We start from the raw sequence: 19145 nt of genomic DNA on the forward strand, positions 1-19145 counted from the left end.
TTCAAACTAGTTATCTTTTAGGGACTAATGGTAATTATGTTATGAATGTCAAAGCAAGTCCTACAAGTAGAAAGCCTAAACGCATACCTATCACTACCACATTTTACTCTCCGTCATGCGTTTCAAAGTGAATGATTGGGCCACAAGGCAAGTCATCTCCTCTAGTTGTTGTAATGTAAAAGGAGTTTCAGTCGTCCATGGGTCCTCTATGTATGTATGTGTGTGTGTGTATATATATATATATATATATATATATAAAAGTTTAAAGTAGAACATGTTATTTAACAAGGTAAAGTGTTTGGTGCAATATAGAGATAAAATATAAGCAACCTTTAAATATGTACCTTGCTTGAGAAAGGATACTACCCCTTCATCACAAAATTAAATAGTTGTTTAATTATGTAGCAACCATACTCCCATTCATCTTTTTGCTGATTAGACTAAATTGTAAGTAAAAGTAATAATTAGACAATTTAAAGCACACTACTAGAAAACAAAGTATCAACGACGGATATTAACGATACGAAAAAAAATCTCTCGTAGATCAACAATGGAACGGCCAAAAACCAATTCCATTACAAATCCCTTGCGGATCAGTGACGGATTTGTAACATTTTTGTGGTTCTCATTTGATTATCATCCCCCTCTCTCTCTCTCTCTCTCTCACACACACACACACACACACACATATATATATATATATATATATATAATTGCTAAAAAATCATTTTTGTTAATTTAAATATTATCTATATATATATATATATATGTATAATTTTTAATATATAAATCTAGAAAAACTTATTACAATCATTTATATATATAAATCAATTTATTTTACTTTTTAATTTACGCTAATCAATCTCTTCCTTTCTTTCTTCATAAATTCAAATTTAGTGATGATAAATAATATTAATTGATCAATATTTATTAATTTACATTGACTTCGAACCTATAAAATACAATATTTCTCTCCAAATAATATATATATATATATATAGGCGGGTTACGTTTGCAAACCGCTCAATTCATTAAAACCATGTAAACCACTATAATATTCTACTGCTTAGTATTCAAAAATTTTGTTTTTAGTATTCAAAAAATTTGCTGGTTAAATCGGTACAATGTGATCCAATACATATTGAATAGTCATACAATGAGCATATATACATGTGTGTATATAATCAACATTCTACCAAACAACATTGAAACTGCAGAATACTAAGAAAACATGAGGACCATTTGGAGGCTGTCATAAATTCCTGATTAAAGTTGTTATCTACCGTCTATAATTTCACTTACTGTTACTCCGTTAAGAGACGGAATATTTTTGGTGGACTTGGAGTCGCATTCACTCCCTTGAATAAAGAACCCTGGTTGTTTGGGAGAAGGTAACGAATCCTCACCACCCAACATGCGAACCACGGATTGCGTGTTTGGTCTATCTTCTGCTCGTTGTTGCACACATAATAGACCAATGTGTATCGATCGCAACACTTCAGAGACAGGCCACGATTTACCTAGACATGCATCAATTAGATCCAGAGACTTGCCTTCTTTGTAAAGTCTCCATGAATACAAGTAACAGCCAAAAATTAGTTGCCACCAGAAAGATAAAACCCATACATATATAAATGCAAACATACATATATAGGGTTGGGTTCACGTGAGACCAAGGGTTTTTCGTGAGACCCGTAACACTTACATGTCCAAGAAGGTTATCTTGGTGGTCTCCATGAACGAAACCTCTATTTTTATTCCCACTCACAATCTCCAACACCAAAACCCCAAAGCTAAAAATATCCGATTTTACTGAGAAGCCATTCACTGCATATTCTGGAGATATGTAGCCCCTGAGTAGAAGTTAGGACCATGCAAATCAATAGACAAGAAGGGAAATATGATAAAATGTATTGAATGAGGAATATAATTCTTACAACGTTCCCACCACTCTCTTCGTATTTGCTTCAATCTCGTGTCCTTTAAACATTCTAGCCAAGCCAAAGTCTGATATCTTTGGATTCATGTCATTGTCGAGCAAGACGTTTCCCTGCTTTTAAATCCCTATGGACAACTCTAAGACGGGAATCTTGATGCAGATAAAGAAGACCCCGAGCAATCCCACGGATAATGTGGAAGCGTTGTGGCCAATCAAGTAATGACTTCCTTAAATCGGCTGATCAAAATGCAAAACACTTGGTTTATAAAATTGTATTGTTTTTCAATTCATAAATTATATGTTAAATGGAAATGAAAGGACCCAACCAAATATAAACCAGTCCAAGCTCCAGGCCCATTTCTGACATTTTTTAGGCTCTGGGCGAGATGTAAAAAGAGGCCCCTTGATAAGTACGATATTTTTTCAATTATACTGTCTTTAGCATCAGAAATAGCATTGAATTCATATAAAATGTTTTTCCGAGTAATCCTGGACGCAAAATCGATCAATACTCATTTGTAAATTAATATTATCTACTAAAACATTTTTATGTAGTATCAATAATTTGTTTCATCATCAAAAACATCCTATGATATACTTTTGGTATATAGAATGACATCATTTGGGATCACAAAGTCGATTTTTCTGATTTTTGAGTAACACTATGTAAATCAATGTAAATAGGTTAGTTTTCAATGTCATCTCATGTTAATGTTTTTTAACATCATTTTAAACTATTATATTATGTTTTCGAATTTGAAACGATTAACACCATTTTAAACTTTTATATTATGTTTTTGAATTTGAGAAGGAAAGAAAAAAATGAGAAAGGAAAAGAAAAATAAAAGAACGGAAGAAAAATAAAGTTTTTTTATTTTTGTGTTTTTAATAGAGAATAGAGAGGAAAGAAAAATAATAAAATAAAAATAAATTTTGATATAATTTTTTTTCCTTTCCCTAAAAAAATCTCGAAAACAAAATATTTTTCTTCCCCCATTACTTTTCTCTCTTTCTTATGTAAAAGAAGACTAAAGAACATAGAGTTAGGGTTAAAACAAACTTTTCTAAACTCGTGTTGGTGATAGTTTGAGATCTTTTTCTTCTTTTAGAGATAGAATAGTACATAGAATTTATACACTCAATATTAGATAATAAATAACAACTATGAAAAAACAATTGTAGTTTTATTATTCTAAATATAAATATAAGTTGTACCGTCTTATATGGTTGATAATTTTTTCAAAAGATGGGGTTTTGTTAGCTAATAACAAAAAAATCTATCATATTCTAATACAAAAATAGAATTCACGCGAGAATGGAACAATCAAAAGAGTCGTTGAGAGATAAATTATGTAGAATATATCAAAGTTTTCGAAACAAGTAGTTTTAGACGTCGGTTTTAGATATATAAAAACTTTGAAAAACATTAAATAATATTACATAATGGACGATAGATTAACCTCTTTATGTATTTTTTTTTCTCCATTATATTTAATTCATACATGTTTGAGTCTTTAATAGTTAACGTAGTACCAAAATCTTTTCTTGTCGTATTAGGTACTAAATTTTTTATGTGTCTTCTATTTACTAATTTTTTTGAACTACTATTATATATATTAAAAAAATTTGGGTTCCTAACTTTTATGGGTCCTGGGCGTACGCCTGGCCCGCCCTCCCCAGGGACGGCCCTGCCAAGCTCTTGTTAGGCATGAATCAACATTGTCTCGTCGCCTTGAATGCAATATCCTAAGAGCTTCACAAGATTCCGATGCTGGAGTTTAGCAATGCAGATAAGCTCGTTCTCAAATTCATCAAGTCCTTGCGTAGAAGACTTTGAGAGCCGCTTTACAGCAATCTCTTGTCCTTCCTCTAACACACCCTGGATAGTATATATATTTGAGTTGAAAGCAAATTAAAAGGCAGTTAATATATATTTCGTTTCTGTTACCTTCACACAGTCTAATTTAACCATAATCTAACCAAAACAAGAGTTGTTTGATTCATGGCTTACCGAATAAAAACAACTAACTGATGTGATTACCTTGTACACCGGACCAAATCCGCCTTCTCCCAGCTTGTTGTCAGCAGAAAAGTTATTAGTAGCTCTAGAAATGGCTGATAAGCTAAACAATGGCACCTCTAAACTCCCCATTTTGCTACCTAGAAAAAACGAAGTCGAGAAAATGATCTTACTTTAAAATTTTGATCATATGGATAGGTTGATTTGGTAGAACTAGCAATTTAGATCTATTTTCACTTGCCTTCAGCATCTGATCTCTTCTTCTTAATCCAAGTGTAGAGTACCAATATCAGGCCCAACGCAGCCAACCCCGCGGATATTGACGAAGTAACTCTAATCATTATTTGTTTCTTTTTATGGAAGCTGGAACGGGGGTCTAAGAGATGTTACATAGTTCAAACAAAAAAACATCGTCAAATTTATAGTAATAGATGGTAGTAAAGATATGTCGTTGATAAAAAAATACCAGCTGCTGGCATTTCTGTTTGTCCTGCATAAACAAAAATCAAACATTAAGCTTTAAGTATAGATTTACAGAATGAAAACAAACATCATAATCAAAGTAAATGTATTGGCTTACCTAGTAATTTGGAGGCTGCCAGTCTAACATAGAGGTCCTGCCCGTTTTGTAGGTACACTTGTACATCCATCAACTCACCAAACCATAGCAAGCATTCAACTGCACCTTGAGTGATGTTTGGATTTGCGTAGGCCGTGCATGAGCAATTATTCTTGCAAGTTATCTGACATTCCTGGAGGGTCATATTGCCATCAAACACAGCATTCTGTGTGTCTGGCAATTTCATGCTTGAAAACTTGAGAAATCCTTCTTCGAACCCACAATCCAAGGCTTTACTCCTTCGACATCCATTACTCCAATTATCGGGACTGTATACTTCTGCGGTTTTCAGTTCAAACCCTTTCAAGCACCCACATCTAGGATAGGTTACAGTATTACAGCTTCCATATGGGCCACAGAATCCATACTTGTCACAATTATCCAGGGGTAAGGTGTGATCCAGTGTCCAATCTTGGTTGAGCATAAGCATATTTAGTTGCCAGACCTCATGCAAGCTTGCCTACAGGAGTTGCTATGAATCTTAACGAGAATGTGGTGCTAGTGAATGTATACATGAAATACATCTCCTTGTGATTGACAACCATCTCAAGTTTGTATACATAAACTGGGTTAGGCCTATAGTTTGGCTGGCCAGAAAACTCTAGGCCATTAAAAGGCCCAATCCTTGTTTCAATAACAGAACTTCTCTTAAAAATATATACTTGCTGATATTTACCCTTAACCATTAAAAAACCTGACTGTATACTCACCTGGGGAAGGATCATCTGCACTCCTCCAGGATGTGAGGTATGTCTCCCTTCCTGTTATGAAGTTCTTTCCCACTTTCATTCCTGGTAGGAAAGTATCTCCAGGGTAATCAAAACTTGGCCAAATGAAATTTTCATTGCTGACAAGATTTCCATCCTTAATTACTAGATTTCCGGTATCCAAGAGTTGTGTAACCGGATTATTGATTATACCTATGCCAGATGCCGAGGAGTTGGATGACCAAATGATTGTACCGCCACCATTGAGAAGAGACAGAATCCCATGGCTATCTAATTTGACAATGCCCAACTTATTGAGAAGTGGAGTTTCCCGGTTAGCGACCCATACAACCGTATGAGGTGACGTCTGCTTAAACCACATCCCCAGATATCGATTTTTTGAACTGCCTGGGCTAAAGAAACCCAGCTCGAATATTTTGTGCTCCGAGACAATGGTCTCACCATCTGTGATGTTTTGATGAACAGCTATGGTGTCTACTGAACTAGAACTTCTTACTACCAATATTAGAAAGAAGAAGGTAATAGAAGGGAGTAACATTATGGTTTGATTCATATTAATGCACTGATTCATTCAATTTCTTCTTCTTATTGCCATTTATGGATTACAAAAGCCAACCTCATTGACTATATTTTTGTAATCATTAATCTCCCAAGAACAAAGACTTGATAACTTCATCATCCTTTTGAAACAAGTAAGTTTAAATCCACACAATCACATGGAATATATGTGATCTTTATGAGTAAAGTTAAGCTATTACCCACCATAGCAAATGAACCTAAATGCATCAAGGCTCCTTAAACTTTAAAAGGGTTGGAGACTGGTTCGGCAGCTGGTCATTTTTCTGACAGCAGAATGTTAATATTGGCCAAAACAGGGACCACGTCTCCCGTTAGCTGTTACAAACCAAAAAATGGTTAACATATGTATTTATGTGGGTAGGTTTCCGCCTTATTCTTCAGGCTATGTGATACTAGGGAACCAAATCCGTGAGTGTCCGGATCAGCTTACGTGCATCTCGACTAATTCCAGGATAGAACAGACAAAAAAAATCCCTAGCTAGTAACCTTCCAATAAACCTTGTTAACGAAGTAAAAAAGCAAAGACGTGTAAGAAAGATATCTTCCGAAAAGCAACAACGTGTAAGAAAATATCTTTCCTAAGAAGTTGTTTACCCAACTCTTACCCGGTAAGCGCTTACCGGTAAGATTCAACAATTTTCATTTAACTTACCAGGTAAGATTTTAATCTATTAAAATGACATCTTACGCAATATTTTTGTCCGGTAAGTATTTACCGGGTATGAGTCGTCACCCTCACCTATACCGAGTAAGACTCTCGGTCCTTGTCATCGCTCTTATTGGGTAAGATTCTCAATCTTTACTATGTTCATCGGATAAGGTAAAGTGACCCCGTACACACTTACCGGACAAGTGTTTAGTAAACCGTCCTAAATATGAGAATTATAAAGGGAAATTTTTTTTATTAAAAGATCTGTTAAGAAAATATCTTCCATAAAAATGGTAATTATAAAAAGAAAAAGAAATTATCAAGAGATCTGCCAAAAAAAAAAATATGATTCTTTAAAGATTGAATTCTTATTTTAACACTTCATTTGGTGAATGTGTTATGAAACAAAGATACCGGACTTATTTTATAGTTACATAAGATTGTTTTTAGCCAAATAAAATTCAACAAGACATAACTTTTAATATATTACTAATTTTATTTAATCTATATCTATACTATATTATAAATCATTTGATAAAAACGCTTAAAAATTATTTTTTATGCATGAAGTACTGTTTATTAATGCATATTACTTAAAATTTAAGATTACAAGTAAATTGTGCGTAAATACAACTTATTAAAGCTTAATGTTTGAATTCGTATAACTAACTTCAGATAAACAGAATCAAATAAAGGATAGATATTTCATTTTAAATATAAAAAAACTAAAATATAATTATGATAATTATTAAGTTCTAATAAAATACTTAATTATTATTTTTATAAAAAATTATATTATTAAATCAAAAATAAAAAAATTGATTAAAGAAATATACAAAAAAAGTAAAATTTTAAATAGTTAGTTTGATACTAATATCAATATTTTTTATTTTTATAATATTTTTATATTTATATTTTATTCAAAAATTAAAATAGTATCGCTTTCTCAAAATCACATAAAACCGTATTATAATATCGACTAAGACAAAAAAAAAAGCGAAACATTATAATCGAGATGTATCTCGCTGCATTGCGCGAGTACGATAACTATAAAGCATTTAATAAAAACTTTTAAAAACCATTTTTTATGCATAACGTATTGTTTATTAATGCATATTACTTAAAATTCAAAATTACAAGTAGATTGTACGTAACTACAATTTATTAAAGTTTCATGTTTGAATTCGTATAACTAATTTCAGATAAACATAATTAAATATTAGATAAACATCTCATTTCAAATATAAAAAATCTAACATATAACTAGATTAACTATTGAATGTTAACATAATACTTAACAACTATTTTTATTATTAAATAACAAATAAATTAATTCGTTATTAGACTTAAATTAAATTATAATAAAAAATTGAATTAAAGAAATTATTAAGAAAATRAGAACTTTTAAATAATTAATTTAATAGTAATATCGATATATTTTCTTCAAATTTATATTTTATGCAAAAATAAAAAGTTATTTCATTCTCAAAATCATATAAAATTGTATTATAACATCGACATAAACAATAAAACAAAACATTAAAATCAAGATGTATTTTGCTTCATTGCATGAGTACCATTCTAGTAATTCATAATTGTTGTATTATTTAAACATAAAGATTTTTAAGAGTTTATCTAGATAGAGACGTACCATGATTTTTGTACAAAAGAAATATCATAATATAATTTTTTATTATAAAAATATGAAAAACGACAAACAAGTAACAAAAAATTCAAGCGAGTGCACCATTAGCCCATAAAATTGAAAATTATAGTAGAGTATTTGATTTATTGCTCCCTTTTGTTAAGGATGGTAGTTGTTTCTACTTGAATTCAACGATTTACCAGGGTGGTTGATTTATGGGCCAATACCAACGAGTCACACGCTAAGCATAGCAATTTTATCAAAATAATAATTGAATTTTTATTTAACCCCTAGCGTATGTATAACATTGAATCCATTCGATTTCTAAAAAAGATTACCATGGTATACCCATGGATTGGCYGGTTCCTATTTGGAAGGCTRCAACTTCGACCATTCTCCTTGCCGCYATCGCTATCTTGATTTTCGCTAGAATYTGGAATCAAACCTACAACCTCTCAAAGGGGAAGCATTAACCTGGCTGTATCGGTTCGAATTTCTATTACAAGTTTAATTTTAAAATATTTAAGGCATCTCTTAAAATTAAACGGATGCACTTTAAAGCCCCTAATTATTTTGCATTGCAACTAGACGATTGAGTAGTAGCCCGTTCATTCCCTACCCCACTTAGTAGGTCCGCCCTTATATCTAGATACTGTATAAGATAATACAGATAGTTTAATAATAAATGCAATATTAATTCAAAAACTTCTCATAATAATAGTAGTTAAAGTGACTTACATGCATCACCCCTTCACTTTTGTTTTTATTATAGTTTGCCAATTTGTCATATTATTTTGTATTAAATGGTATAAAAATTGCAAATTAATTGTATCAAATATAAAATAGGGGTGTAGTTTTTCCGGACACATAGACATAGTCACATTCACATAGCTATATCTTTTGATGGGCTAAATTGGGTTTTAGCCCACAGTTGAGTTAAATAGTTATGAGCAAAGCCCAAGTAGGGAAGTGGCCCCAAGCCCATGCATTATATTATGTAGTGATGGTCAAACCGGCCTGGCCTGGTCTGGAACCGTCAGAGGACCGAGACCGGTGAGGATTTGTTATGAGACCGTCGATTACATCCGCTTATGGTTTTTGTTGGATTTGTGGGATTGGGATCGACCGGAACTGGTTATGGCCCGGCCCGACCCAAAATATTCATAAAAATTGACCTTTTTTTAAATATAGCTGTTAACTAGCCGTTTTTTTTACCCCTTTTTTGTATTTTTTGGCCTCTAAATACTATAAATATGTTACAAGGTTGAGAGGTTTACATACCAAGTTCTCAATTCGCAAAAAACGTTCACAATTCTCGGTTTCTCGTTATATTTTGTGACTCGTTTTCATTTTACAATTTGCATTTCTTTCTCTCTTTGCCTTACAAAATGACCGGTGAACGAATGATGCATCAAATGAATAAGTTGCTCAAGTTCTCGTCGAACACGAACGAAAACCCGAGCTTTGGAATCACTACAACTTGGTGGTCCTTACGAATGGGAAAAGAAAGACACAATGCAAAATGTGTCAAGCTCTCCTTATGGCGGAAGAAAATTATACCTTAAGGAGGCACACCAAAAAAACGTGCCCGGGATTGAGGTCGGGGGGTGATTCAAGCCAACCGATACTTGACACTCAAGGTCAAAGATGGTCGTATGATGCCGAGTTGAACCGACAAATAACAACACAATGTGTCATTCAAGTCGGGTTGCCTTTCAGACATTTCGACAACCCTCATGTTACGAAGTTGATCCAAAAGACACTACAACCACGATATAAGCCGATAAGTCGTCAAACYCTTAGACGTGATGMAAGTAAAATGTRGAAAATTGTCGAGCTGAAATGCAACAAATGTTTTTTGTTTTGCCTAACAATATTTATTTAACGTGTAATGTATGGAGCGCACCATACAGATTGCCGGTTTCGTATATATGCATAACGACGCATTAGGTTGAGCCTTCATCGTGGTATTTATTCAAATGTGTAATCGCGTTTGAACCGTTTGGTACGCCACATTCGGGTGCACATCAATTTCCAGTTAATAAAAAATGTCTTGCATTTTATAATTTAACTGCTAAAATAATTAGCATTTCATTTGATAACGCTAGTAATAACAATCTATGTGTGGAAAAACTAAAGTGTCATTTGACACCTATTTTACACGTTAAATTAYTTCATACACATTRTTGTRCACACATAATAAATTTAGCCGTTCAAAACGGTTTAAGTACTTGTAAACCCGTAATAGATAAGTTTAGACTTATGTTGCGGCGAATTTTCACAAAGGGTAAGAAAATGAATGCGGAATATAGAAAGTATTGCGAGAACGTTGGTTTCAGAGCTTTGGGACCGAGGTTCGATATGTMCATTCGTTAGAATTCGACTTATTTTATGATTGAAAATTTGATAAAACAAAAAAATTATATTTTTTCATTTTATAGACACCATTACCCACAAAATTCTATTGGAAATCTTAATTGGGCCGTGATTGTAGGATTGTACGATATTTTAGGYGATTTTARAAATACGACAACACWTTATCTGGTATTTATTATCCAACAAACCCTTTAGTTTTAAACCAATTATATATTTTGGCAAGTAAGATTGCCCAATACGAAGACGATCACGATTGGGGAARGTTGATGTCTTCAATGAAAAAGAAATTGTTAAAATATTTTATGAGCATCTCATTTGCTTTTCTTTGTACTGCACCGTTAAACCCGTATTTAAATGTTATTCGTGTTGAAGTTTTAATTATATCAATATGTGCGGATTTTGGTTTAGATACGGCTACGAATAATTCTTTTTCAATGGAACAAAAAACGTTTGTTTAATCGTAATTTTCAAGATTTATTTGATCATTACAAACATTTTTACGGAGGAGGAAACTAACAATAAAGCTTTTCAAGTCGTGGGTTTGCGGGTTCTAGTTCTTCTTCTAGTGGTCATCGACAAAGTCGGAAAGAGTTGATGACTAATTTAATGAACGAGGTTTTAAATGAATCAAGTAAAAAAAAGTCGATTTGATAACGATTTGGGTAAACTAAATATGTATTTGCATACTAACTTTATGGCTGCACGCCCCGCAAATGATATCGAAGATTTTGAAAAAAAAATGATTTATTAGATTTTTGGAAACAAAAACAACCCCAATTCCTGGTTTTGGCGTGCATCGCACGTAATATACTAACAATCCAAGCTAATGTCGTAGCTTCAGAGTCTGGTTTTTCTCTTAGTGGTAGGATCATTTTCATACGTCGGACAAGACTAAGTCCGGAGTCTGTGGCGTGTTGCATCTGTTTGAAGGATTATTTGGATAGCGTTAATAGAATTCAACAGACGACATCGTTAGAGATGGATATTGAAGCGGTGAAAGAAAATTTGGAAGAAAATGAAATCGCCATGGGACGAAGCATGCCGCCAACTATCAATACCGACAACACTTACTCACAATATGACGATGATGAGGAACTCGACATTGATGACCACGAGGCTATTAGAAGAATTCAAAACACCAGAACTCTTCAAATCAATCTGACATGGGATACCGATGAAGATTGATGAATAAATGTATTTTCAAATAACTTTATAATAAATATTTGCAAGACAATGTAATTTTAATTATAATAAAACGTATTTTTAAAGTGTATTTGAATGACCCGTACCACAAATTTTATAATGTATTAAAAATATATACCACTAAAAAAATTAAAAGAAAATTAATCGTGGGACCGGGACAGGCGGCCATAACCGGGACAGGTTACAGAAGGACCGGTTATAGCTGGTTTTCAAAAGGTGTGGAACCGGCTCGGGACCGGTTTTTGGCCATCACTATTGGAGTTGAGAATAATGTCGGATATCAAATGAGTGGGGATTTGGAAGATTGAAGCATGAAGTCTGGTTTTGCGGGTAAAATTTCATTTTCAAACTCAAAGCATGTGATGAGTATATGTATAATATGTGATTTTGATTGGTTTCCAGTAGAGTTTTAGCCTTATATAAGGAATTTGGTATGCATGTGATGTGAAATGGAATTGAAGCCTAGGATTTCTAATTCTTGGTTATGCTTTGTTAAAATTATAGTATGGAATGTTGTTAAATGATGCATTATCATCGCTCAGGACGTAAATTCAGTAAATMTGTGGAGTGGAGAGTTTTGTTGATAGAAATGTRGAGAATGCGCATTTGAGTAAAAGTARTCGATGCATGCCAATTTGGGGAAATATGCACGATATAACATTCAAATAGGGATTATAAAGCTGATATGATGCTTCGGTGATATTGCATCTCAAAGATTTGTCAAAAGATGTTGCTCGATTTAGTCTCATTTTGATGTGTTCGAAATATATGAGAATATAGCGAACATGTTGTTTGTTGTCAAAACTATACTCATACTATGGCCAAATGGTATCATTATACATATAATTGGAGAGCTACTGACGAGTTGAAGAGTTGTCTTTGACAACCATTTTTGTCTTTTTGGGCTGTACAATGACACTATACAAGTGAATCAATATTCTACCAAACAATGTTGAAACTACACAATGCTTAAAAATCGTCAGTACGAGTGTGACATCCAAGATGAATAAATTCCTGATGGAAGTTATTATCGACCGTCTATTTGACTTAATGTTACTCCATTAACCGACAATGGTGAAGAAATAATTAAGGCGAAACTGCTTTTGTTACCTTGAATAAAGAAACCAGGTTCTTTGGGAGAAGGCAGCGAACCTTCACTGCCCAACATGTGGACCACAGACCGTATATTAGGTCTATCTTCTGCTCGTTGTTGCACACATAATAAAGCAATGTGTATCGATCGCAACACTTCAGAACAAGACCACGACTTACCTACAGATGTGTCGATTAGATCGAGTGACTTCCCATCTTTGTAAAGTCTCCATGCCTAAATGAATACAAGTAACAAACCACAAATTAATTCCAACGAAGAAGGTAAACCTGTAGTCTTCAATGTAACAACAGATGTATATACACATTATCCACACTCTATCCCCAAAAAAGACTTCAAGTTCATTGAAATTAGATAACTAGTAACATGTTTGCAGACTTTGGATTTCCAAAATCGTGTATGGAAGTAGCTATAATACAAGAATCTAAACTAGACGGTTTTGATTTCAACACAAAATTTAGTATTTTTGTGTTTAGAGAGTAGATTAGGGAGCTTTCCTCATAAAAAATGTTGCATAAAAGAGAGTGTTTCCCACTGACGAGTCAGAGTCAAGCTCTGCCACTCTAGGGACTCGACACTCCAGGGGAATGCTTAACTCGTCTAGCCCCCTCCCGACACTTTAGCACAACCTATGCCCATCTAGCCTCAGTGGAAGGGGCATGTTAGAGTCACACATCGACTAGATTTGGACCATTTGTCCTCAATTACTCAATGTATGTTGGAACCTCCTTTTTCTCCTCAAGAACTCTTTTTGGAGAGTACTCTGGGAGTTCTACATATTCTCACAATATCATGATTGTGCATAATCATATTCAACACACTTACATGTCCTAGAAAGTTATGGTGGTCTTCATGAACGAAACCTCTATTCTTTTTCCCACTCACAGTCTCCAACACCAGAATTCCAAAGCTGAAAATATCTGATTTTACTGAGAAGAGACCATTTGCTGCATACTCTAGAGATATGTAGCCCCTGAGTAGAAGTTAGGACCATGCAAATCAATAGACAAAAAAGGCAAATGCAAAATGTAATGAAGAAGGCAAATTTGAGGAATTATTACAATGTTCCCACCACTTTCTTCGTATTTGCTTCACTCTCATGTCCTTTAAACATTCTAGCCAAACTAAAGTCAGATATCTTTGGATTCATGTCATGATCAAGCRAGATGTTTCCTGCTTTTAAATCCCTATGGACTACTCTAAGTCTGGAATCTTGATGCAGGTAAAGAAGACCTCTAGCAATTCCATGGATAATGTGGAAGCGTTGTGGCCAATCAAGTAACGACTTTCTAGAATCATCTGCTCAAAATGCAAAAATTAGTTTATAGAGTTGTCTAGAATTTCAATTCGATAATTTAATTGAAAGAAAGCCCAACCAAATATAAACCAGTCTAGGCTTTTGTTAGGCATGTATTCATAAATCAGCATTGTTTCATCGCCTTGAACACAATATCCTAAGAGCTTCACAAGATTCCGATGCTGAAGTTTAGCAATGCAGATAACCTCGTTCTTGAATTCGTCAAGTCCTTGTCTAGAGGACTTTGAGAGCCGCTTTACAGCAATCTCTTGTCCTTCCTCTAGCACACCCTGGATTACCATTAGTAGCACGTATTGTGTCAAGCGTAAACTGAAAGGCAATTAATATTATGTTTCCCTTACACAACTACACTAGTTTAGCCATAATCAAAAGGGCAAGGAATAGTTCTTCCTTTTTCTCTTTTGTTTTTTGCAGGGTGGAGATGGGATGTTAAAAACCATCCCTAGTCGACAACCAAAACCGGACTTGTTTAATCTGCTGCTTAATTAATAAAAACATCTAATTGATGTCATTACCTTGTACACCAGACCAAACCCGCCTTCTCCCAGTTTGTTGTCAATAGAAAAGTTATTGGTAGCCCTAGAAATTGTTGATAAGCTAAACAATGGCACCTCTATGTTTCCCTCCTTGCTGCTACTGTAGTGATCTTCAATAAGGACCTTAACTGCTCTAACCAGAAAATATGAAGGTAAAAGAATGATCTTATTTTCAAGATTTGACCATGAGGTGTAATTCATATGGAAAGCGTACTAATAGATGTAGAAATTTAGATCCATTTTACTTGCCTCGTCTTGCTGCATTTGATCGCTTCTTACTCCGAATGTAGAGTACCAATATCAGGCCCAACACAACCAAGCCTGCTGATATTGGCAAAATAATTCTGATAATTGCTTGTTTCTTTTTGTTGGACCTGGAACGTAGGTCTAAGAGATATATTCATCGTCAAATTTAGAGTAATCCATGGCAGGTGTACAACAATAAAAGATTATAATTAGGATCATCTGAGAAATTTACGTTTTTGTGAGAAGGTGTGAAAAAAGTGAAGGTACTATTGTATTTTGTGAATGTTATATTTTGTGAAGTTGGTAACCACTACATGCCTTCATACAATGTAAGGTTATAGTTAGAGGTACGATAAGCTTACATTATATTGTGGGTAGTTTCTCCCCTTCTTACAAAAAGGGGTCTTTCTCACTGAAATCCAACCCTCTGTGTGTGTGTGTGTGTCACTATAACAAAAAACATTCAGTTTATAAAACCATACTTACCTACATAAATAAAAATCGAACCTTAGGCATTAAATACTTATCAACCGAATGAATGAAACATCATAATCGATGTAAAATGTAGTTGAATCAACATGAAATGTACTATTTTGGTGATGTATTGGCTTACATAATAATTCGGAGGCAGCCAGTCGAACAAAGAGATCTTGCCTGTTTTGTTGGTACACCCGTACGTCAATCAAATCACCAAACCAATGCAAGCATCCAACTCCACGTCGAGTAATGTTTGGATCTGCGTAGGCAGTGCATAAGCAATTATTCTTGCAAGCTATCTCACATTCTTGAAGGGTCATGTTGCCATTAAACACTGCACTCCTATCATGCGTGTCTGGTAATTTCATGCTTGAATACCTGAAAAATCCCTCTCCAGGCCCACAATTCAAGTCTCTGCTTCGTCGACATCCACTATTCCATTTATCAAGACTCCATTCTTTTAGGTTTGTTAGTTCAAACCCTTTCAAGCACCCACATATAGGAGAAGTTTCGATACTACAGCTTCCATATGAACCACAGAGTTCATATTTGTCACAATTATCCAGGGGTAAGGTGAAATGAACCTGCTCCCATCTTCGGGTGCGCAGATTTAGATGCTGGGTCTCAATCTTACCACTAGGAGTTGCTATCAGCATTAACAAGAATCCAGTGCTATTAAAAGTAGATAAAATACATCTCCCTCTCATTGGAAACCATATCAATATCAGCTTCTGGCTGGCAAGCTAATGCTATACCATTATAAGGCCCGATCCTTGTTTCGATAACAGAACTGTTCTTAATATATACTTGCGGATATTCACCCTTAGCTATTAAATACCTGACTGTATACTCACCTTGGGAAGGATCATCTGCACTCCTCCATGATGTCAGGTACATCTCTCTTCCTGTAATGAGGTTCTTGCCCATTTTCATTCCTGATATTAAGGTGTCTCCAGGGTAATCAAAACTTTGCCAAATGAAAATTCCGTTGCTGACAAAATTTCCATTCTTGATTACTAGATTGCCGGTATCCAAGAGTTGTGCTACTGGATTGACAATATATGTCCCATATGTCGAAGAGTTAGATGACCAAATGAGTGTACCGCCACCATCGACAAGAGACAGGATCCCATGCATGTCCAATTTGACAATGCCCAAGGTATTGGTAAGTGGAGTTTCTCGGTTAGCGACCCATACAACCTTTTGAGGTGATGTTTTGTAAAACCATATCTCCAGGTATCGGTTTTTTGAAGTGCCTGGGCTAAAGAAACCCAGCTCGTATGTTTCGCTATCTGAAACAATGGTCTCACCATCTGTGATGTTTTGATACAGAGCTATGGTGTCTACTGAACTACAAGTTCTTACTACCATTAGAAAGAAGATGGTAATAGAAGGGAGTAGGATCATGGTTTGATTCATATTAAATGCACTATTATTTTAATCATTTTGCGTAGCTTAGTTAAATACTGAGGGCCCGGCGGAATGAACCACGGTCTTGTGAAAGGGATGGATAGGCCATTCCAAACGCAATAAGATGCAGTGTTTGACGGTTTTTATTGATTCTTCATTTGGTTTTACGTAGTCAAGTCGAGATTATATATTCTCTCTTTCTCGCTTATGTGAATTAGTCAAGTCTTCATTCATGCATCCCTGAAAGTCCTCTTTGGTGTGCATCGTGGGATTCGGAGGGATTTAGAATTGAATTTCATTTTAATCTTATTTTTGGATTTGAAATCCTACGGAGATGGATTGATATTTTATGGGATTTTATAGGATATGTAATAAAGATTTAAAATATGTTAAAAATATTTGCCTTATAATAATCAATTAATTAAAAGATAATTTAATTATTTATAAATTATTTATAAAGAATGGAATTTAATTTAAATCCAAATCCTGTAAACCAACACATTAAAGATTTTAAATCCTTCAAAATTCTGCCAATTCCAAATCCTTGTATGAATTCTAGATCCATCAAAAGCATTTCATCAAACCAAACACCTACAAATCTTGGAATTTCAGAGGATTTGTTTGTAATGATGTTTTAAAATATGTTTAAAACATTTGTTTTACAATAATCAATTAATAAAAAAGGTAATTTAGTTATTTAAAAAAAATATAATTTGTTTTTATATAAAAAATGGAATTGAACTTCATTTTTAAATCCCACAAACCAAACGAATGAAAGATTTCAAATCCTGTAAATTCTTAATCCTTCCATAAATCCAGATCCCTCAAAAATATTCCATAAAACCAAACGGTTTGTGGGATTTGGAGTTGGATTTCATTTCAATTCCGTGTTTGGTTTAAAGGGAAGTCTACAACTGAAAGAAACCAATCATAAAGATAAAGCTGGCAATGGGTAAGAATAAACTCGTAATTTCAACCCAATTCGACAAGAATATGATGACAACCATAAAGTCTGATAATGAAAATTCTGAAAGGAAGTTGTTTGTCAATATATCCATGTGGTTTCTACAATACTTATACCAAGACCCTTTCCCTAATGAGGTCCCATGAAAATCTTTTTGACTTCGTCCAATTTGGTAACACGTACTTTAGCGTTTATTTCTTCCATTGCCGTGGTCATAGGTATATTCGAAATTCCACATTACATGACAAGAGGAAGGATCAAACGAGAATAAGATAAGAGAACACGAGAACACAGTCAAACTACATGTGATTTAACAATAAAATCGGTTCATGGGCTACTTGCCCCGCAACTTAGGTTGTGTGTATTCATTTGAGACTTTACACGTTAGTTTAGTGTAAAATCACATGATATTTAATCCTTTTTGTGTTATTTGGTTATTGTTCTCATTGAACCCGACTCTACAAAATAATTATAACACATATAGCCTTGTTTACAGAAATGTCTTGATGGGTGTAATTTCTGGTCATGTAGCGGCATTTCATCAAACGACTTAGAGGCAAATTGGTGTATTGATGAACCGGTGGTAATACCGATCATTAATTTTTTTTACAAAGAAGGTTGCAATTGAATATTTTTTTTCACAATAGTCGGGATCTTTATTGTAGACGGTGGTGGGGGACGTTTTCATGGCGACTGATCTAAGTATTTGCGAGTGGAGCCGGTTGAGGCTCCCACCGCGCAAAAAGTGAGAAACGTCTTGGTCACTCCATAACATAGATAATTAGTATAGACAAGAAAGATGTTCGAAAACTTTCCTTAGAAAATGTTGTCATTTTGTGTTCAAATTACAAGAATCATCCCTTCACTTTCGTTTTATTATCTTTGACCCCTTGTCATGTTCTTTTGTATTAAAACAAGTGTTTATCATAAAAATGACGTTCAATTTTGAATATGTATAATTATTATATTTTTTTATTAATCAAATAATAATTTTATCCTTAATTTATTTATATAGCTTATTAAATCTTAAATATAAATGTATTAATTTCAAGGTTGATTGGAATTTAGTTATAATCTATACTATCTTATAAAACATTTGGCTAAAACTCTTAAAAACTCTTAAAACTCTTAAAAACTCTTAAACCCGTTCATCCATATCCGATTTCATCCATATCCGATTTCATCCCATATCTGAATTTGTGTAACTAACTGCAAATAAACACAATTAAATACAGGATAAACATCTCATTTTAAATATAAAAAATCTAAAATATAATTAGTATAATCATTGAGTTCTAACAGAATATTTAATTATTATCTTTATA

The 19145-nt window shown here is 33.9% G+C and overlaps 2 pseudogenes; both read right to left on the minus strand.

Annotated features, from left to right (window-relative positions):
* Window positions 1-1275: 1275 nt before the first annotated feature.
* On the minus strand, window positions 1276-5844 carry LOC112504086 (annotated as a pseudogene).
* Window positions 5845-12785: 6941 nt separating this feature from the next.
* Window positions 12786-16853, minus strand: LOC112504087 (annotated as a pseudogene).
* Window positions 16854-19145: the final 2292 nt, after the last annotated feature.

Source organism: Cynara cardunculus, unplaced genomic scaffold (assembly GCF_001531365.2).
Source record: "Cynara cardunculus var. scolymus isolate 2C unplaced genomic scaffold, CcrdV1 Un_Scaffold_4563, whole genome shotgun sequence".
NCBI classification, from domain to species: Eukaryota; Viridiplantae; Streptophyta; class Magnoliopsida; order Asterales; family Asteraceae; genus Cynara; species Cynara cardunculus.